The sequence below is a fragment of the Malurus melanocephalus genome, unplaced genomic scaffold, assembly GCF_030028575.1.
Source record: "Malurus melanocephalus ecotype Western Australia unplaced genomic scaffold, MMel_1.1 scaffold_48, whole genome shotgun sequence".
NCBI classification, from domain to species: domain Eukaryota; kingdom Metazoa; phylum Chordata; class Aves; order Passeriformes; family Maluridae; genus Malurus; species Malurus melanocephalus.
In genome coordinates this window covers 2110952-2120386 of record NW_026623280.1, presented here as the reverse complement: position 1 = coordinate 2120386, position 9435 = coordinate 2110952, and the positions used below count along the sequence as shown (strand labels likewise).

General features: G+C 37.2%; 1 protein-coding gene across 2 annotated transcripts in view; it reads left to right on the top strand.

Annotated features, from left to right (window-relative positions):
* The window catches only part of USH2A (usherin), a 367630-nt gene that overhangs the window by 202615 nt on the left and 155580 nt on the right, over positions 1–9435 (top strand). The window lies entirely within an intron of this gene.

Sequence of the window (9435 nt, the reverse complement as noted above, 5' to 3'; positions counted from 1 at the left end):
TACTTCATCCCTATTTATTCTCAGTTTGGTTTAGATGGAGTACAGCRTTATTTTTAATTGCATCTGGGTATCTGAAATTAAGTTCTAAGACAGGAAGAATCAGGTATTACCTCTTTGCCAGAGGAGAGATTTGGAAGAAATCCTTATCTTCCTACCTGTGTCAGATGACTGCATTAGCACAAAATTAATCCAAATCTGTAGCCCCCAAGATGTTGTGATGCATTTGAATGCAAGTTTGACCTAAAGAGAATCCTTAATGAACTGTATGTCCTTAGGGAGTTTCATAACACAAAGTTGCAGAGTTCTACTCAGAACTCTGTTGCTTATGAATGTAGAAATCAATGTKTGTTATGTTCAGTTTGGGGTTTTAGTTGTTTTGCTTTGGTTTTTTGTTGTTTCTTGAGGTTTTTTCAATACTTAYAACTTCTTTTGATGATATACCATCATCTGATATGTTTGTAAAGAAAAAAAAATTCATTCATCTGCTTACTCTGCTTATTTGGAGATGGCATACCAGAAAGGTTCCTTGCAGCCTACTCATTCTCTTGGCAAAGTGGAGAATTATAACAGCAGAATACAGCATAAACAAGTTGACTTTGGCATACATACATTAAAATGGCACTCATCTAATCTTTTAAATTTAATATTTATATATGGATAGATGGAGTAAAACTCAGATCATCTGTTCATTTGTCTTCTGTCAGAAAGTTCCTCTTGTAGTCTTGATTGGACACAGTGGAATGCTGAAGCCCCTGAAGTTCCTAGCCTGTCTTGTGCTGTAGGCTTGAAAATGAGGAATGAATATTATTACAAAATGCTTACCACTTTCTGCACCAGAGAGATAACCTCCCCACTTCCAGTGTGGGGTACTTTTGTGGGGACCCTTAGCTGCTTTTCCAAGCCAGCCATTAAGGAGATTTTTCATATTTCGTCCTCTTCCTCTCTCATTTTGTCTTTTTAGTTATAGCTACAGACCTCTGTTATAAAACTCACCAGTCCTAAAGATGTTTGGGAGGGGGGTGGGGAAAGGGGGTTCATAACCCATTTTCAAATAGCCATATTTGATCTGTTCACTGGAGTAAGATTTAGGGGTATATTGCCTTGGAATAGTATGGCATTTAAATTTTGATTTGCATGGCTAGAAAACTCATGGTTCTGTAGGCACTTCAGGATGACTATTGAGTAATTTTTAGTCAAGCTTCAGTAGATTTTGAATAGGTTCACAATGCACCATCTACTAGCATAATTCCCTTCAGYACCAGATATGCTATTCTTTTCTTTTCCTTAGTAGAAGTGTCTCAAAGGAAAGCAAAATGAAAGTCACTCTAATTCCTACATCTGACCATTTCTGTGGTGAGGACTCTAGCATCAGACCACAGATGGTGTTTTAATTGATCTTCTGCATCACTCTATTCCCATAGTTATGTTTTTCTGTCACATGTACATTGTCTATCTTGTACTCTGTAATTTATTTGGTTTCATGTGATAAAGCTGACACATAGGGCTGAGCCCCATTTCTGCGAGGAATGTGTTATCAGTTCTTAACAGACTGAAATTCCTAGTGACTGCCTATAGCAGCATAGGCTCCAAGACTGTTTCTACTCCCTTGGAGTAATCTAGAGAATAATAGCAATCTCCTAGAAATGGCTCTGGTAAACAGTATTGAGWAAAAGAGAATTAGCCAATCAGTTTTTTTAACAAAAGCAGTCTTTTAGTTAATGAATGTCTTCCAGAGTTTTTAACCCACATGAAGGCTAAGGAGGCTACACTGGCAGTGCTTAGGTATCTGTGGTAAGTGCTTAAAGCCAAAAACCAATTTATGACATTAAACACAAAATTATTAGTGTCAATGACATGACCCAAACAAGAATATGCGATCTGACTAGAGCTTCCACGGACAAAGAAATTGGGTTTGAGTACTTGTATGTATTGACTTCAAACAGATGCACTTCTCTTCAGAGACTGATGTAAAACCCATCTGTTTTCTCAAGTAGAGAAAGCATGATGAAAACTGGGATTTGACAAGCTTTTGATGAAGTTTTTCTTTGCAATTTATGAGGGGCAATCAAATTATGTTTTGACTATGTAATTTTCTAGTGTGACACCAGAAAGATCATGGTGATAGGTCATCCTTTTATAGRGGTGATTTTGTGTGGCTGATATGGCTCTTCATGTAACTCTACATGTTTTTTCTCTAACTATTCTAGAAGGAGATGCTTTGTAAATAAGTACAACAAACACTGACCTAAGTGATTCTGTGGTTCTTTCAATCTACAAGTGCCTCATTTATGATGCCTCATGAAAGGTGACTGGAAAAACCAAAGGAATGTCTTATGTCAAACAAAAATCCTAGATCAAGTTTAGAGCTTCATTCCTTCCAAAGTATTACAACTAAGTGTAATGGCATTTGACAGTATTGACTTTTTTTATATGACTTCTTTTGGCTAACTCAGCATTCTGAAAAAAATAAATAGTGTTCTCCCTTTGTGATTGAAAGGGTTAAATAGTACCAATTCATTACCACTCACAAAAGGATTTATTTTCTTCTCATAAATCAGTTTTATTCCACATTTTTATTWTTCCCTTGGGTCAGCTGCTCCAATTGAAATCAATACAAGTGCAAGTGACACAATCAATCTAGATATTTGATTATGGATTTGAGACTCCAAGTTCTGCTCTGTGTGTTTAGCTAGTCTCCTTCTGATAGAGTCCCTGGAGAATRGAAAATTCTTATTGGCATCCATGAATTATGGGCATAGATTCAGAAACCAGATACTGTGATAATCTCCATTTATGTACTGCTGCAGCTAGAGAAAGAATGTTCTAGCCACGGAGAAGCAAACGTGAAGATTTTAAAGCTAACTGTTCCTGAATTTTTATTTAGTGTATAAAATCCCTCATGAAATAAACTTGATAAAGTCTCATAGTTTGTTTATAAAACCCCTTGAACAAAATGGATGAAATCAATAACTATAGGCTCTGTCATCAGTTTAAGATTGCAAGTGCAGCAAATGCTTTTGCTATTTGATGTCTTGTGGACAATGTGATGTTTTGCCACRTGGGTACTTAACTGTGCTGGGACACTTCCTCCTGTTTGGATCAGGATAACAGCGCTTGGACACTGGAAACCTTWAGAAATCCAGAGAAGCTGTTTTTACTCACAGGATGCTTTCCAGARTTTGGTTTAGGTCATGGGCTGAGTTCTTGCCATGTGTCTGAAACACTTAGTACAGTGTGCAGTGTGGGAGTCAGGACTGATGCACCTTGGTGCTGTTGCAGAAAAATTGAGTTGCAGTAAAGATGAATACAATTACAGCAGAGATTTAACACTACACTGAAAATACTGTTCTAACTGGAAGGTCTAAATGAGACCAACTCAGTTGCAAGACTCATTAGATGCTTCAGTGTTTATGAAAGAGTAATGAGGAAAACGAAAACAGTAATTCMAATCAAAAAGGTTTCTTCTCGGTAGCTTCATCAACAATTACAGAGGTTTTTTAAATTCAAAGCCTCATGGTGCTGAATTGAAAGCTCCAAAGGGTAGATGAGACCACACACCAAAGATTATTTCCAGCCTGCTGTCATGACAAAGCCTAATCTTGGCCATAGTCATTAACCATCCATGGGGTCTGTGCTAACTTTCTTGTATGAGCTCTCACATCAAGCTCTGGGCTTTATTCATATTTCAGCCCATAGAATTAATGAGCACRTAAAGGCACATTACTTAGTGTTTGTAATGCTAATAATCACTTATTTCTACTGACAGGAACATGCTTTCATCATGATGATTACCCCTGCTTTGCCTTAGGGTTCTTGAAGCATTCTGCAGATTTTCATAGAATCATATAACAGCTGAGGTCAGAGAGCACCTCTAGGGAACAGCCAGTTCAAGCTCYCTTCTCCAAGCAGGGTTAGTTGGAGCACATTGCCCAGGACAGTGTCCAGCTGGATTTTGAGTATCACCAAAGTTGGAGACTCTGAGAAACTTGTTCCAGTGTTTGACCATTGTCGAAGTAAAAAAGCTTTTTCTTGAGTTCTAACAATTTCTTATATTTTCTCTATGTACTCATTGCCTTTGGTTCTGCTGCTGTATATTGCTGAGAAGTGTTTGGCTTCTTTATGCCCTCACAACAGCTATTTCTACACATTTTTAAGATACTTCCTCCTCTTCATGAGGCTAAATAACCTCAGTTCTCTCAAACTCTGTTTGTGTGACAGATTCTTCAAGCCCCTAATCATCTTTTCATGGCCTCCACTACATTAAGTCCAAATATGTGTTGTACTGGAGATCCCAGGATGAGCTCTCCAGGTGTGTCTTGCCAGGATTGAATAGAGAGGAGGAATCCCTTTTCCGTGTCAGAGTGACAGACAGCATACACATTCTATATGTCCCCAGACAGTCTAAGGTAGCTCTACCAAAGCTGAGTCTGTAAGAAAACCTCTTTGAGTGATGACCTGAGTACTAGTCAGAAGCTGCATCTGGGTCTTCAAGCTTTCAGATTTCTGCTGTATGTGCCAACACAGATTTTGATCTTGTTCTTCAAATATTTTCCCTTCTTCAGTTTTAAAATGAAAGGTTTTTTTTAATTCCCAGGGAAAAAAAGGAAAAACATAGGATTTTTCAATGCAGATAATTTGAAACTATTCTTATTTACAGGAAAATTAATATTTTGGATTAATAATTTTTCAGGTTTCCTGTGGTGTTTTTACCCATTTTGCCTCATTCAGCTACTCCTCCTTGCCTCACAGAGTGAAGGTTTCATGTGTTAAGAGAGTCTTTTAGTTTTGAACTTGGTGTGATGGACTGTGACAACAATATGTCCATAGGAACAATGCATCTGTCAGCTCAGAAGGGGAACATAAAGTGGTGCAAGACATTGAGGCAAAAAATCAGCAGTGTGCTCTTCTGAAAAAAAGAAAGAAAATAGCAAAACAGACAAAAAATTCTTCCAAGACAGAATGCCAAAACGTAAAAATCAACCTTACCTCAAAACACAAAAACCCCCAAAAGTTTGTTGAAAAGACAAGTATGGCATCAAAGCCAAGCTACTTCACAAGTCAGTATAACAACTGAGATGACAATTTGAGAGCTGTTCGTTGTTACAATTCTTAGGWAGACTGAGCCACCAATAATGTCAAGGAAATATTTTTAGCTGGTTTTCTATTAAGATACTCAAACTAATGGAAAGTGACATATTTTATTTCTGAATACTGCATTAGAAACAGTGGGAAAGGGAGAGAGGGAGAAAAGAAAAAATTTTATCTGAGAGGAAAGTAGTAACTTCTGTGGTAGTGAATGGGGCTAAAGAATATTAGGCAAAATTAATGCCATTAGGCAAAATTAATATTCATAAGAATGAACTTAGGCACAAAGTAGTGTGCATATTCACAGAATTTCCCCCCAAAGATGTGGTGCCAAAAACTAGAAAAGGGACAGAAACCAATGACAATGAGGATGTGTTAGTGGGGAAAGGGCCTAAAAAGGGRGTTTTTCCTTCATTTTTATTTTGCTATTCTGGTCTGACATTAACTTTTTCTGTGGCCCAAGAAGCAAGGTTTAACTCCTATATGCTCACAGCTGTATAAAGCAGGCAGAAAAAACAACTGTGCTTGTGACAGTTAGCTAACTGTCTTTAGCTATCTTTGTATAGATCCTCATATGAATCATTCCTTGAGCTGGGTTTTTGCTAYGTTCAGTCTTTGAGTAGACTTCTACAGTGGTAATAGTTCTGTCTGCTTGAATATTGTGGGGCAACATGTTCTGTAAAGTAAAGAAGGTTATTAGGACATAATGAAACTGTATGTAAAGTATGGATTGGTATTAATCACAAATGGAATGATACTGACAGAATTACTTGGTACTTTCCCACACTTGTGAAATATGTGTCTTTCACTGTTTAATACAGAAAAAGGAAATATCTCAATTTATTACCTTTTTCCTTAAGCACATTAATTTTGATCCAGCTGGAAAAAATATCKTTAAATGTGCCAAATTTGGGCAGGGGAAAAGTTCTTTTGTGAGATGAATGTGTTTAGTTTGTACTATCCCTTTGCCATAAGAACGGTTTCATGTTGTACCATTTCCTGCGCTCCTCACAACCTTTGTCACATGAATAAGATATCAGAATGCTAATGACTAATATACAGTATTCTGTGTCTGCTGATGCTATACTGTACTGCTGTGACCTTTGCAATATTATGTATTCTGATTGGTTGTGCATTTCACCTCTTCCCCACAAGTTAATAAGGCTGTAAAAAGGAGAGAACTTGAAATCGCCAGCCAGTCAMATTACAGAAYATTGAAAAGGTCAGAGCAGTACAGCACACAGAAAAAAATTATGGAATATATGAGGCATTAAAATTCTTGTGACAATGATTATAACAAGAATGGAAAAGGATACCCATTTATGTTATTTCAATCTAGTGAACCCCGTAGGATGACGGACCCAGGACAGCAGTAATTTACACACCACTGACTCACAGGAGCTTAATTCACCTATTTACAGGGGAGCCCAGTAACAGGAGTACACATCTGCTTGGGAGTCCCCTGCAAGGTGTCCACCCAAAACCATASTGAACCTTCAAACACAGATAGCAGCTAGACTGCTCTTTGAGGGTTAGCACTTTCAAACAGTGATTTTGAATGGAATAGGTGTTTTTGTGTCTTTTTAATGTATGTTTTATTYGTTTACTTTAATTATACATTGCTTTAAGTATGTATGTGGGTATTCTTTAGCCATAATTTCTTCATATGGATCTTTTCCTGGAAAAACTGACGTACTTTGATCTGATATAAACTAGGAATAAACTGGGAACAGCAGAAGTATTTCTCAAATATCAGCTTCACTCAAAGATGTCCCTCAGATTATTTTGGGGAGATATGGAGAACTGAGCAGGAAAGCTAGTAAGAGAACAAAATTATATCTGTGCAAAAATATGGTAAGATTAAGGAGCTTGGGGAAGTCCTTCATGTTGGCAAAGAATTTAGGTTTTTGTAAGAGATTATAGAAAACAGTGGCTCTGAGCCCTTTCCAGTCRGAATTCATCTTTTGTACAGGTGTTTGCGATTCTTAAGTGTTGAAGGGTGTGATGAACCMGATTTAGAAGTTTGTTTTCTGCCCCTTTAGGTTGTTCATGTTAACAGAGTCGTGGGGGAATTTTGCATGTTGGAGTRCTGGTGTCTGTTCATGGTAGGAATTATGAGGCAGAAATGAGGAGGTGCTCTGGTACAAACCATTTGTCTGAAGTAGAACAATGTCTCTTAGGACTTGACCACTGTCTGAGGCAGCTGCCRTTTAGATCTGCAGCAGACTCACTCAAGATGGGCTACAGTAGGGCTTGTGAGCAGGATGGAGAGAAAAACACACATGAAAAATGGAAAAAGGAGGCCTCATCCACTTATACTCACAAATTGGGTCCACACYGGGGCAGTCTGGGCAGGAATGGCATGGGATGATATGACAGGGTTATCGCTGTATYGCCTTCTGTCAGGCTGAACCCGTGTGGCTGCATTTTCCAGCCCACTGAAAGCAAAGTTTAGGCAGCGAGAAGCGGCAAAGCTGCATATCGCCAGTGAGCCACAGCAAGACCTGCATTTTAAAAACGTTCCTCTGATATTTTACTTGCCAGCAGCAGTAAGTTCCTTGGCTGAGAATTGGGATAAAGCACCTTTTGTCTGTGTAAAATTTGTGTTAGGAAACCTGCAAGTACTCCTCAGCTTTTTATTAGAAGCAATGAAAAATTTTGAACTGCTGTGTTGTCTATCTCATTGTAAATTTGCAAGTTCATTTTTGAGCTGAATAAAATGGTTATGTAATTACATACTTCTCCTAATTATTGAGTAATTATATACTTCTTATAATTGCCGAGTAATCACTCTGCTATAACTAGAATTTAATGTTACAACTAATTGTATAATTACTGTATATTAATGTTGTTATCCAGGCAACTTGGAATAGAGTGTTATCCTTTTAATTCATTTTCTGTTACTTGAAACTGTATTTTTAAAATATAGTATAGTTAGCCATTGGAAGAAAGATTAAGAATAGAATAAAAATATCAGCAGAGGAAGTACATGGTTTCCTTCCAGGCTCAGGTGGATGAAATTAAAATGTTAACAAGTGAAAACTGTAGTGTAGATAGAAAAAGTTTAATTTGCTCATGAATTTGGCATATATAAATTGCTATTAGGCAATCCCCTTTTATGCTTGGGGTTTGAATCTATCCTGTATACTGACACTATATTTTTAAATTGTCCTACACATTTGAGGTGAAACGTTTCAAAAAATGCATCTTTTTCCACAACCAGCTGAGTCCTAAAGTGTTTAATGTCTCTGGGACCTTAAGAATGTGTAAGTCACATGTTGTTACATGGTTCACAAATAATAAGTCACAAGCATCACAAAATACTTAATAGATAATAGAAGTGTAATTMGTTGGATTGTATCTGCTCCCAAATCACACACAGGGACAGTTTCACAAAGGTGCAGAGGGAGGCTTTGATACACAATTTAAAAGCTGAGATCAAGTAATGTAGATGCATTTTTTTAGTGCTGGTTGAGTAGCCTGGGTACATAAAAGTAATCTCAGATGAGAGAACTTTGCAAGATTCTGTATATTGTATATACATTGTATTCTGTATATTCTGTACGTTGGTGGAATGTATAAAATGTGGTTGTTCTTGTGTGATAAAGAGCTTTGCCTCCATTGCTGTACCTAAACCAGGGTCTCTCAGGTAAACTTCAATGAAATCCAAAATAAATCCATCAGGCTTCTTGAAATCATCCTACCTTCACACTATTGTGGTCTGTTTGGGTGGCAGAGTGTAATCCAGGTAGAATTTGAGCAATGAGGAACTAGRCTACAGGGCAGATTTATGAAAAAGAGTTTTACAAAACTGTCCCCCTTCACAAAACCTCAGAAGATAAGCTGGTTGTATGGTACCAGTAGAGTAGCTAGAAACACCAGTGCAGCTCCTGAACACCAAAAAAAAGGAATGACTTGGATTTGTACCATAAGTGAACCAGATTGTTCATAGGAATCCCAAAATCAGAGGAAAATCCAGATCACTCATGAGTGGTAAAATGTAATGGGAGCATGACTAAAATATRCTGCAATTGCACCTTAAAGCAAATCACAGAAATATGGGATATTTGAGAAATCATTTTTGATTTGATAGCATTTTAGTTTTAATAGTTTATTTAAACTAGCATAAAAAATTAGTAAGTCCAGTGAGTTTCCCTTAAAAATTTAATTTAAAGGTGGATTTTTCTAGGTTTTTTCCTAATTCTGTCTTATTTCAATTTTGTAGAGGACTCAGATGTAAATATTGAGTTTTCTAGCTGCGACAATGCCTTAATTAATTATATTCTTATAGATATAGTCTGTTAATCTCATTTTTATACCTGTGGTCTTAGACTTGTGTGAATCTGCTTT